At 48.8% G+C, this 13,419-nt stretch overlaps 1 protein-coding gene across 1 annotated transcript in view; it reads left to right on the top strand.

Moving 5' to 3' along the window:
- Positions 1-13,419, top strand: part of LOC120915307 (brain-specific angiogenesis inhibitor 1-associated protein 2-like) — a 189,585-nt gene that overhangs the window by 34,533 nt on the left and 141,633 nt on the right. The gene's annotated exons all lie outside the window — the stretch shown is intronic.

The raw sequence follows: 13,419 nt of genomic DNA, 5'->3' as shown, positions 1-13,419 counted from the left end.
TCTGGTGACCACCTATGTAAGGAACATTATTCGCACAGACCACCAATGTAAGGAACATTCTTTCTGGTGACCACCAATGCAAGGAACATTCTTTCTGGTGACCACCAACGTAAGGAACATTATTCGCACAGATCACCAATGCAAGGAACATTCTTTCTGCTGACCACCAATGTAAGGAACATTATTCGCACAGACCACCAATGTAAGGAGCATTCTTTCTGCTGGCCACCAATGCAAAGAACATTCTTTCTGCTGACCACCAATGTAAGGAACATTCTTTCTGCTGACCACCAATGTAAGGAACATTCTTTCTGCTGACCACCAATGTAAGGAACATTCTTTCTGCTGACCGCCAATGTAAGGAACATTCTTTCTGGTGACCACCAATGTAAGGAACATTATTCGCACAGACCACCAATGCAAGGAACAATTTTTTATGGTGACCACCAATGTAAGGAACATTCTTTCTGCTGATCACCAATGTAAGGAACATTCTTTCTGCTGATCACCAACGTAAGGAACATTCTTTCTGCTGACCACCAATGTAAGGAACATTATAAGCACAGACCACCAATGCACGGAACAATTTTTTCTGGTGACCACCAATGTAAGGAACATTCTTTCTGCTGATCACCAACGTAAGGAACATTATAAGCACAGACCACCAATGCAAGGAAAAAAAATTTCTGGGGACCACCAATGCAAGGAACATTCTTTCTGGGGACCACCAATGCAAGGAACATTATTCGCACAGACCACCAATGCAAGGAACAATTTTTTATGGTGACCACCAATGTAAGGAACATTCTTTCTGCTGATCACCAACGTAAGGAACATTCTTTCTGCTGATCACCAACGTAAGGAACATTCTTTCTGCTGACCACCAATGTAAGGAACATTATAAGCACAGACCACCAATGCACGGAACAATTTTTTCTGGTGACCACCAATGTAAGGAACATTCTTTCTGCTGATCACCAACGTAAGGAACATTATAAGCACAGACCACCAATGCAAGGAAAATTTTTTTCTGGGGACCACCAATGCAAGGAACATTCTTTCTGGGGACCACCAATGCAAGGAACATTATTCGCACAGACCACCAATGTAAGAAACATTCTTTCTGCTGACCACCAATGTAAGGGACATTCTTCCCACTGATGGTTCTTTTTGTCGAAGTGTACAGATATATCAGTGTTGTATACAAGGAATAGCTCTCAATATACAGATATCAGGGAAAACACTCAGTGTATAGATGTCAGTTATACATAGGGAATAACACTTAGTGCTATTCCTTATGTGTTACACTGACATCTATACACTGAGTGTTTTCCCTGACACTGATATCTGTATATTGAGAGCTATTCCTTGTATACAACACTGATATATCTGTACACTTGGACACTCAGTGTACAGATATCCATGTGTCAGGGAATAGCTCCTGGTAGATGGGCACTGGGGAAGAAGGAACACTTAGCCTGGCTGATGATCACAGACACTAACCTGCTGCTGCACACAAGGCAGGTCAGGTGACTGTCTCCGACATGATGACTGCACTGTGTCTTCCCTCTCCAGCCTCCAGCTCTCTCACTGGCTTTCCCCCGCGGCATGGATGTATACTGTGGCCCCGCCCCTCTGCTGAATTCCCTAGGAGGATAGGTGGCCAGAGCGCCTGTCATTGCAAAAATCCTCATGGCTCCATGATCGCTCTGTAATCCTGGCCAGCACCTAGTCCTCTCATACAGCCTCATCATCTGCAGGCAGGGTTGACATCACCCACTACCTCTGCGGTGCACAAACTTTCCATGATAAACTGTGGGCACATCCAGGGGCAGACTGAGCAGCTCATGGGGCCTCCCTGACTCTGGGGTCCTCGGTTTCTGCCCGACTGATCAGTCCGCCCCTGTACCGGACTGTTCGTAAAAAAAAAAAAAAAAAAAAACGGACGGTTAGAAACACAGATCCTCACCGGGCCCCACTCGGCTGCGGGCCCCATAGCGCCCGCGTGGGTCGCTATGGCGGTAGTTCCGCCACTGGCGGCTATCAATCTATCCAATGAAAAGTCGAGGAGCCCGGGCAAAGATTGAGCGCATTTGCGACGCAGGACTTAAGGGTTTAGGTACCGTATTTATCGTGGTATAACGCGCTCCCGCGTATACCGCGCACCCCCAAAGTTGACCCGAATCCTGTGGAAATTTTTTTTTTTGTGGTTTTTGCACTTACAGTTTTGGTGTCTTGGGCGGCGTCCATCGGCGGCCTCGTCGGGTCCGGCGTTCGTCTGCGGCTTTGGGTGTCCTCTTCGGCGGGTCCGGCGTCCTTCTGCGGCTTCGGGTGTCCTTCTGCGGCGGGTCCGGTGTCCTCTTCGGCGCGTCCGGTGTCCTCTTCTGCGGGTCCGGTGTCCTCTTCTGCGGGTCCCGCGTCCTTCTGCGGCGTCCTCGCGGTGTCCTCCCCGCTCGTTTTCTGCGCCGAGTTTGAATACTGCGCCGACATATACAGAGCGCAGTACACTCATGTATTGTCGGCAATGCTCGGCTACCCACGCTGACGTCCTGTACGTCCAGGACGTGAGCGCGGAAGGAGCCGAGACTGCCCGACTATACCCGAGTGTACTGCGCTCGGTATATGTCGGCGCAGTATTCAAAACTCGGCGCGGGAAAGCGGGTATCGGCGTATACCGCGCACCCACGATTTTGCCCTGGCAAAAAAGTGTGCGGTATACGCCGATAAATACGGAAAGTAAAACGGGGGAGCTGGGGGGCTGTTAGTCATCAGATGTTTTTTTCACCTTAATGCATAGTATGGAGGTCTGTGGCACTGCTGAGGTGTTATGGAAGTCCAGGTTTTTTGATAGGAGCCTTCAGCTCGTCTGCATTGTTGGGTCTGGTGTCTCTCATCTTCCTCTTGACAATACCCCACAGATTCTCTATGGGATTTAGGTCAGGCAAGTTTGCTGGCCAATCAAGCACAGTGATACCATGATCGTTAAACCAGGTCTTGGTATTTTGGCAGTGTGGGCAGGTGCCAAGTCCTCCTGGAAAATTAAATCAGCATCTCCATAAAGCATGAAGTGGAAAGGGATGCATGAAGTGTTCTAGAATTTCCTGGTAGAGGGCTGCGTTGACTGTGGAAACTTCACACTGGACCTCATGCAAATTGGATTCTGTGCCTCTCTACTCTTCTCCAGACTCTGGGACCTTGGTTTAAAAATGAAATCCAGAATTTACTTTCATCCAAAAAGAGGACCTTGGACCACTGAGCAACAGTCCAGTCCTTTTTCTCCTTAGCCCAGGTAATACGCTTCTGTTGTTGTCTCTAGTTCAGTGGTTTACACAAGGAATGCAACAGTTGTAGCCCATGTCCTGGATACATCTGTGTATCTTGAAGCACTAAGACCAGCCGTAGTCCACTCCTTGTCAATCTCTCTCAAATTCTTGAATGGCCTTTGCTTCACATTCCTCTCAAGGCTGCGATTATCTCTGTTGCTTGTGCACCTTTTTCCACCACACTTTTTTTCCACTAAATTTTCCATTAATGTGCTTGGGTACAACACTTTGTGAATAGCCAGCTTCTTTAGCAATAACATTTTGCAACTTTCCCCTTGCAGAGGGTGTCCATGACTGTCTTCTGGACAACTGTCAAGTCAGCAGTCTTCCCCATGATTGTGTAAGCTACAGTAGGTGAACCCGATTTTGTGTCAATCTCGCTCTCTTTCTCAGCGAGATTGAGCACCTACGAGCCCCATCGCGGGAGCCAGCGCCGAGCTGGCTTGCCGCGATGGATACAGAGCCGTCATAGAAGCGACGGGAGATCCGACTTGGATTCCCGCCAATTCTACACGTGTGCGGCGTTTGTTATGAATCCTGAGGGGGAAGTCCCCGCCGGATTTTAAATAAAAATCCGGCATGGGTCCCCCCTCGGGAGCATACCGGGCCCTTAGGTCTGTTATGGGTTGTAAGGAGAGCCCCCCTACGCCGAAAAAAACGGTGTAGGGGGTCCCCCTACAATCCATACCAGACCCGTATCCAAAGCACGCTACCCGGCCAGCCAGGAAGGGAGTGGGGACGAGCGAGCGCCCCCCCCCCCCCCTCCTGAGCCATACCAGGCTGCATGCCCTCAACATGGGGGGGTTGGGTGCTCTGGGGCAGGGGGGCGCACTGCGGCCCCCCCCACCTCAGAGCACCCTGTCCCCATGTTGATGAGGACAGGGCCCCTTCCCGACAACCCTGGCCGTTGGTTGTCGGGGTATGCGGGCGGGAGGCTTATCGGAATCTGGGAGCCCCCTTTAATAAGGGGGCCCCCAGATACCGGCCCCCCACCCTAAGTGAATGAGTATGGGGTACATCGTACCCCTACCCATTCACCTGCAAGAAAAGTGGTAAAAACACAAATAAACCACACAGTGTATTAAAATATTTTATTTTTCTGCTCCGGAGGCCGCCCCCTGTCTTCTTTATTAGCTCTTTTACCAGGGGGGGCTTCTTCTTTGACGTCTTCGGGTGGGTGGGGGCCGCCGTCTGGTTCTCTTCCACCGCCGGGGGGGGGTGGCTTTTAAAAAAGCCCCCACCCCCCCGGCGGGTTTCCTCCGGCGTCTTCGGCGGGGCTCTTCTTCTTCCGCTATCCCGACGGGTCTTCTCAACTCTCCGGGGTTCTCCTTCTGTCTTCGCCGCTCTCCGTTGTTGACTCGGCGCACCCCGGTTCTTCGTCTCGCTGTCCGGTGTCTTCTTCCGTGATGTACGTCTTCTCCTTCCGTGCTGTGATGAGTTCTTCTTCCGTGCTGTGACGTCATGTTCTTCACTTCTCTCCTTCTCCCGATGTTGCCACGCCGGTCCTCCTCGCTGAAATGACGGATGCGCGCCTTGCATCGGACCTATATAGGCCTCACAGTCCCATCATGCTCTGTACCTACCCATGTGATACCTACCCACGTGGGTAGGTATCACATGGGTAGGTACAGAGCATGATGGGACTGTGAGGCCTATATAGGTCCGATGCAAGGCGCGCATCCGTCATTTCAGCGAGGAGGACCGGCGTGGCAACATCGGGAGAAGGAGAGAAGTGAAGAACATGACGTCACAGCACGGAAGAAGAACTCATCACAGCACGGAAGGAGAAGACGTACATCACGGAAGAAGACACCGGACAGCGAGACGAAGAACCGGGGTGCGCCGAGTCAACAACGGAGAGCGGCGAAGACAGAAGGAGAACCCCGGAGAGTTGAGAAGACCCGTCGGGATAGCGGAAGAAGAAGAGCCCCGCCGAAGACGCCGGAGGAAACCCGCCGGGGGGGTGGGGGCTTTTTTAAAAGCCACCCCCCCCCGGCGGTGGAAGAGAACCAGACGGCGGCCCCCACCCACCCGAAGACGTCAAAGAAGAAGCCCCCCCTGGTAAAAGAGCTAATAAAGAAGACAGGGGGCGGCCTCCGGAGCAGAAAAATAAAATATTTTAATACACTGTGTGGTTTATTTGTGTTTTTACCACTTTTCTTGCAGGTGAATGGGTAGGGGTACGATGTACCCCTACTCATTCACTTAGGGTGGGGGGCCGGTATCTGGGGGCCCCCTTATTAAAGGGGGCTCCCAGATTCCGATAAGCCTCCCGCCCGCATACCCCGACAACCAACGGCCAGGGTTGTCGGGAAGGGGCCCTGTCCTCATCAACATGGGGACAGGGTGCTCTGAGGTGGGGGGGGCCGCAGTGCGCCCCCCTGCCCCAGAGCACCCAACCCCCCCATGTTGAGGGCATGCAGCCTGGTACGGCTCAGGAGGGGGGGGGGGGCGCTCGCTCGTCCCCACTCCCTTCCTGGCTGGCCGGGTAGCGTGCTTTGGATACGGGTCTGAAATGGATTGTAGGGGGACCCCCTACGCCGTTTTTTTCGGCGTAGGGGGGCTCTCCTTACAACCCATAACAGACCTAAGGGCCCGGTATGCTCCCGAGGGGGGACCCATGCCGGATTTTTATTTAAAATCCGGCGGGGACTTCCCCCTCAGGATTCATAACAAACGCCGCACACGTGTAGAATTGGCGGGAATCCAAGTCGGATCTCCCGTCGCTTCTATGACGCGCTTGCTGGGATGTGCTGTCACTATTCCAGTGAGTGTGAGATGTCGGCGCGATCTCGGCACCCTGTCGCCGAGTATCAGCGCGACGCTGTCGTGCTAAAAGCACAATATCACAAACACCTACTGTACTGAACCAGTCTGAGAGACCATTTAGGGCCCTTTCACACGGGCGGACAAACGGTCCATTTTTTACAAGTCCGTTTACGGACTTTAATGCTTCCCTATGGGATTGCAGACGTTAGCGGATTGAGCATCCGCTAACGTCCGCAAACATCCGCCTCCGCAAAGATCCGCTTTTTCAGACGGAAGAAAACCCCTATTTTTCTTCCGTCTGGCGGAACGGATCAGATGAATACGGACACACGGTCCATATTCATCCGATTCCCCATAGGGGAGAGCGGAGGAAAGACAGGGCGGTCTCTGCACAGTGTGCGGGGACCGCCCTGTCCGCCGACAGATCAGCGGGGATTTACAGATGATCCCCGCTGAGCAGACGGACACACACAGGGCAGATCAATACGGATCCGCTCCGTGTGAAAGAGCCCTTTAAGGCTCAGGAAATCTTTACAGGTGTTGTGAGTCAATGAGCTGATTAGAATGTGACACCATAGGCTTGATTTACTAAAGGCAAATAGACTGTGCACTTTGCAAAGTGGAGTTACACTCTGCAAGAGCAGTTGCTCCAGAGCTTAGTAAATGAGCAGAAGGTCTTCCATCATTCAATCATGTGCAAGCAAAAATGCTGTTTTTATAAAATTTTCCTTGAATGCGATTGGGTACTCTTTGAAAAGTGAAGCTTTACCTCATTTGCTAAAATCTGGAGCAACTGCACTTGCAGAGGACAACTGCGCTTTGAAAAGTGCACAGTCTGTTTGCTGTTAGTAAATCAACCCCCATGAGTCTACAGTATTGAACTTTTTTATGATATTCAAATTTTCGGAGATACTGAATTTTCTGCTTTCACTAGCTGTAAACCATAATCATCAAAATTAAAAGAAATGAATGCGTAACCGATATCACTCTGTGTGTAATGAATCTACCGCACCCCTAAACTTGCCCCGAATTCCTGTGGAAAAAAGATTTTTTGTACTTACAGTTTTGGTGTCTTGCGCGGCGTCCATTGGTGGCCTCGTCGGGTCCGGCGTCCGCCTGCGCTTCGGGTGTCCTCTTCGTCGGGTCCGGCGTCCTTCTGCGGCGTCCTCGCGTCCTCCCCGCTCGTTTCCTGCGCCGAGTTTGAATACTGCGCCGACATATACCGAGCGCAGTACACTCGTGTATCGTCGGGCAGGCTCGGCTACTCTCGCGCCAACGTCCTGTACGTCCAGGACGTCAGCGCGAGAGGAGCCGAGACTGCCCGAAGATACACTAGTGTACTGCGCTTGGTATATGCCGGCGCAGTTTTCAAACTCGGCGCGGGAAATCGGGTATCGGCGTATACCGCGCACCCACGATTTTTCCCTGATTTTCAGGGCAAAATAGTGCGCGGTATACGCCGATAAATACGGTATATAATATACAAGTTTCATTTTTTGAATTGTATTACTAAAATAATTAACATTTTGATAATATTCTAATTTTTTGAGATGCGTCTGTAGATGTGGAAACCACACTGCTATATAAAGGCATCTCTGATAAACGTGGTCCCTATCGCTTCACTATCTGAGTTCCCCAACTATGGGACATATATAGCAGTACACAAACAGAGAGAAGGCTCACCTGAAGGCAGCAACCCATTTAGGAAGGAAAGGGCTGCTCTCTGGTGAGCCTTCTCTCTGTTGCTATAAATATTCCATAGTTGGGAAACTCAGAGTGCTTAGAGTTAAGGAACACACTTATCAGAGGTGCCTTGAAGCAGCAATGTGGCTTCCAAACATATTTGCAAATGTATGAGCCTAAAGCCTTTGTTTTAACCTTAGTAGTAAAGACGACGTAAACCCTGGTGGGTTTTGCTTCCTCTTTATTTCCCTTCAAAGGTAAAGCATAATGGGCTACTATGCATCGCATAATAGCCCATTATGTGTCACTTACCTGAAACCAGGCCTGGATTTCCCACAAGGCCACCGAGGCTAGGCCTCGGGGCGGCAGGGCGCCTCGGGGCGGCAGCGGCATGGAGTCCCCCGACGGCCGGAACATACAGTTAAGGGCAGTAAGTTGCTGTGTGGTAGAATTGTGTGGGGGAATCCGCTCGTTCGTTAAGTGATTGCGGCGATGTCGCCAAAATCACTTGTCAAATGTGTCCTCCCCCCCCCCCACATACCTCTCTCTGCTGGCTCTGTCTTCGGGACTCCATCCTCCCCCCAGCCGCCGAGTCTGTCTCCTGTCCCTGCTGCCGATGTACACAGTGAGAGGGGTGAGCTGTGCTCTTCCCATCTCAGCTGTGACAGGAGCTCTAGCACAGGGCTAGGACCCCTGTTCTGGAGGTGACAGGGTCAATAAAGAGAGCCTGACACCTCCAATTGCTATCACACAGGTAATTGTTTTCTCCTGTGTGATAGCAATAAAGTTAAGTGAATTTTTTTTAATAAAAAATAAAATAATAATAATTAAATTAATAAAATAAAAAAGTAATTAAAAAGTAAAGAATAAGAAAAATATTAAAAATAATAAGAAAATTATACAAAAATAAAAAAAAGTAATCAACAAGCTACAAATAAATAAAAAAAAAAGTGATAAAAAAAAAGAAACAAAAATATTTGAACTAACCGTTTGCTATTCTCCGTTGATTTGGGGGGGTGCTTCGGTTGGTGGGAGGGGGGTGCAGCATTGCAGAACCTGGCCTTGGGGCGGTAGGGAGAGCATATCCAGCCCTGCCTGAAACCAAAGTCTGCGATGTCCCCACTGGCTGGAAGCGTCCATCTTCAGCCCTCTTCCTTCCCGGGGGCCGGCTCTGTGACTGACCGGAGTCGCAGCATGACCCCCTCTAGAAACGGCACAGCATGCTCTTTCTAAAGTGCACATGCGCCGAATACATTGGCGCATGCGCAGAAGACGACAGTGTTCAGGGACATTGTAAATATCTCCTAAACCCTGTAGGTTTAGGAGATATTTCCAGCACCTACAGGCAGGGCTTTTTTTCTCAAACAAAGGGTGCAGGAACTTAACCACGGCCCCACAAAACCCCTCCCCTACACACACCCTCCAAATCACATCAAATAGTGGGTGGGTCTTAAAGGGCCATTAATACCAGGATTGCATTACATACAGAGTGCAGAGCTATCACTTGTAAACACAGTCTGGTTTCTGTGTTTACAAGTGATTGTGGTGAGCAATCCTCTGAGCCAGAGGTGGTGGAACTGAGTTCCACCCAGTTCCCCCTGAAAAAAAGCCCTGCCTACAGGTAAGCCTTAACCACTTCAGCCCCGGACCATATTGCTGGTCAAAGACCAGGCCACTTTTTTTGATTCGGCAATGCATCGCTTTAACTGATAATTGCGCGGTCGTGCGACGTGGCTCCCAAACAAAATTGGCATCCTTTTTTTCCCACAAATAGAGCTTTCTTTTGGTGGTATTTGATCACCTTTTTTTTCCTCAGTTTAGGCCGATATGTATTCTTCTATTTTTCGTAAAAAAAAAAAATTGCAATAAGCGTTCATTGATTGGTTTGCGCAAAAGTTATAGTGTTTACAAAATAGGGGATAGTTTTATTGCATTTTTATTAATATTTTTTTTTTTTACTAGTAATGGCGGCGATCAGCGTTTTTTTCCGGTACTGTGACATTATGGCAGACACTTTTGACACATTTTTAGGACCATTGGCATTTTTATAGCGATCAGTGCTTTAAAAATGCATTGATTACTATAAAAAAGCCACTGGCAGGGAAGGGGTCAACACTAGGGGGCAAGGAAGGGGTTAAGTATGTCCCCTGGGTATGTTCTAACTGAAGGGGGGGGGGTGGACTGACTTGGGGAAATGACTGATCGCTGTTCATACATTGTATGAACAGACGATCAATCATTTCTCCCCGACAGGACCGGGAGCTGTGTGTTTACACACACAGCTCCCGGTTCTCGCTCTGTAACAAGCGATCGCGTGTGCCCGGCGGTGATGGCGCCCGCCGGGCACGCGCATCGGCGTCAGGGGAGATGATGTAGATCTACGTGATCTCGCCCAGCAGAGCTGACCTGCCGCCGTAAAACTGCGGTGGCTGGTCAGCAAGCGGTTAATATAGGCTTCCCTGTAGGTGAAAGTGGTTGTACAGGGTGTACAACCACTTTAAACAGATTTGTTTTTTGCTGGCTAGCTTGAATGTGGGCTCTGGACCCCCATTTGTATTTGTGATTTTTTCTCTTCCTGACCATAAAAATTAACACTTTAAAGGATCACTAAAGGAATTTTTTTTTAGCTTCCTTTACCTTACTGCAGTACTGGTTTCATGTCCTCATTGTTCGTTTTTGCTTTGAAGTTGCTGTAATTCTGCTCTGATCTCCACACTTCCTGGTTGTCTGTTTCCTTATAACCACAGTACTGGGAGCTTTTCACTGTGGTCTAAGCTGTCATTACTGTGTGTCTAAAACTTAACAGAACCAATCAGATTCATTTTAAAAACAAAACACTGCCCTGGATTTGTTTGTTTTTGTTCTGCGTGTCTCTCTAGTTCACAGGAACATGAAACCAGTTTAAAAGTGAAACTAACCTGCAGGCACATTATATGATTGGTTTTTATCTATTTGTAATCATTTTTAAAAGGAATCAGTTAACTTTTATGTCTCTATACCCTGTAAACAGTCATTTCAGCAAAAAAAAATGTTTTCCTTTAGTGACCCTTTAAATATAGGAATAAGTTTGGCAATTGTTTACAGGAGGTCCAGTTTACCTAGAATGGAAGCCTTACATTTTCATGTTTCCTTTTTAATATTTAATGTTATTCCAGATCTGCAAACAGAAGCTTCTTGTGTTTGCAGAATACATTGTGAAAGATTTCATAGCAAAAAGTTGGAGTCGCAGTCATCTTGTAAACACGTGGCCAATTTTAGTTTCATGCCAGCTGGTTGGAAACTACAAAGGCCACGGAACAAACAGTGTCAGCTCAGAACATCCCTGCAAGTTTGAAGTTGTTTGAGACCCTCAGGCAGTTATGAAGTTCAGTAAAAAAATCTGAGCTGAGCTGCAGCTATGGTAACCTACACTGTGCCAGTGGGATTCACAGCTCTGCTTTCATTACTTTGTATACTATTGTGGAGTGTTTTGCCCGTTTTATTGTAACACATTGAACTTTAGGGCTTTTTTTGTTAGGGAATTCTGGGCTTTTGTGTATAATTACTGGGGATTAACATGAATCTTTTCTACTAATATAAACATTAACCTTGAGCTAAGGTTTCAAATAGGTAAGGTCTGCCTGTATATTCAGTTTAGGTTTCTCTATTCTTAAAGCGGAGGTTCGCCAGTAAAATGCTGTTTTTACCCTTAGATGTATGCTCATTTAGTCTACGGGAATCGGGTTGTTTAAAAATCCGAGCATTACTTACCGTTGTTGAGGGCGATCTTCTCCGCCACTTCCGGGTATGGGCTGCGGGACTGGGCGTTCCTTCTTGATTGACAGTCTTCCGACAGGCTTCCGAAAGGCTTCCGACGGTCGCATCCATTGCGTCACGATTTTCCGAAAGTAGCCGAACGTCGGTGCGCAGGCGCAGTATAGAGCCGCACCGACGTTCGGCTTCTTTCGGCTACTCGTGACGCGATGGATGCGACCGTCGGAAGCCTTTCGGAAGACTGTCAATCAAGAAGGAACGCCCACTCCCGAAGACCCATACCCGGAAGTGGCGGAGAAGATCTACAATCTGCTCGGATTTTTAAACAACAACCCGATTCCCGTAGACTAAATGAGCATCCATCTAAGGGTAAAAGAGCAAAAAGGGCCTTTATGGGTGAACTCCCACTTTAAGCCTCGTACACACACGATCGAGAAACTCATTGGCCCAGATTCTCAAAGGGCTTACGACGGCGCAACGCCATGTACGCCGTCGTAAGTCCTAATCTGGGCCGTCGTATCTATGCGACTGATTCTTAGAATCAGTTACGCATAGATATCCATTAGATCCGACAGGCGTAAGGCTCTTACGCCGTCGGATCTTAACTGCAATTTTTTTTTGCCCGCTAGGTGGCACTTCGGTTGTTTTCCCCGTTGAGTATGCAAATTAGCTAGATACGCGAATTCCCGAACGTACGCGCGGCCGACGCAGTAAAGTTCCGACGTTTACGTTAGGCTTTTCCCGGCGTAAAGTTGCCCCTGCTATATGAGGCGCAACCAATGTTAAGTATGGCCGTCGTTCCCGCGTTGAAATTTGAAAAGTTACGTCGTTTGCGTAAGTCGTCCGTGAATGGGGCTGGACGCCATTTACGTTCACGTCGAAAACAATGACGTCCTTGCGACGTCATTTGGAGCAATGCACCCTGGGAATTTTTACGAACGGCGCATGCGCAGTTCGTTCGGCGCGGGGATGCGCTTCATTTAAATGAAACACGCCCCCTACCCGCCGAATTTGAATTACGCGGCCTTACGCCACGTGATTTACGCTACGTCGCCGCAACTTTACACGCAAGTGCTTTGTGAATAAAGCACTTGCATGAAAAACTTGCGGTGGCGTAACGTAAATGACATATGTTACGCCGCCGCAGAGATACGCACGATCTACGAGAATCTGGGCCATTGTTTTCCTCGTCGAGTTCCTTGTTAGGCTGTCGAGGAACTCGACAAGCCAATTTTCTCAATTCCCGTCAAGGAAAGAGAGAACATGCTCTCTTTTTGGCTCGTCGAGTTTCTCGACAGTTTCGACGAAAATGTACACACGACCGGTTTCCTCGGCAAAAAAATTTCTCCCAGCAAGTTTCTTGCTGGTTTTTGCCGAGAAACTCGGTCGTGTGTACGAGGCCTGACTGTCATTTCTAATTAACCTCTTGTCCACGCCCGCCGTCAAATGACGGTGGGAGGAAGACCCTATTGTTCTGGGAAGACGTCATATGGGTGAAGTTCTGCTTTAACCAGCCCCCTATAGCCAACAATCTGGGCTCCTTGAGGCTGCAGTGGTTGGACAAAAAGACCAATCTTCAGCCCCCAGGCAGCATGGGCTTTACAGAGCCACGCCACCACTAGCCAAGGCTCTTTGGCCGCCTCCCAACTTTATTATCAGAAGACCAACACAGAATCATTGCTAGTATGAAAATTAGAAGTAATATGCATGTCTTGTTTAACCACTTGCCTACAGGGCACTTTCACCCCCTTCCTGCCCAAGCCATTTTTTTCGGCCCGCCAATATTTGTAAAATCTATGATGTGCTCCTTGTTATGACAAGTTTGGAGACCCCTACTCTAGTCTATGATTATCAGTTCTTTATACATGCAAATGAAATTGCCTTGAACGTT

Source organism: Rana temporaria, chromosome 10 (genome assembly GCF_905171775.1).
Source record: "Rana temporaria chromosome 10, aRanTem1.1, whole genome shotgun sequence".
In the NCBI taxonomy this organism is placed as follows: Eukaryota; Metazoa; Chordata; class Amphibia; order Anura; family Ranidae; genus Rana; species Rana temporaria.
Note: the sequence above shows the minus strand (reverse complement) of the source record. Positions and strands in the feature narration are given on the sequence as shown.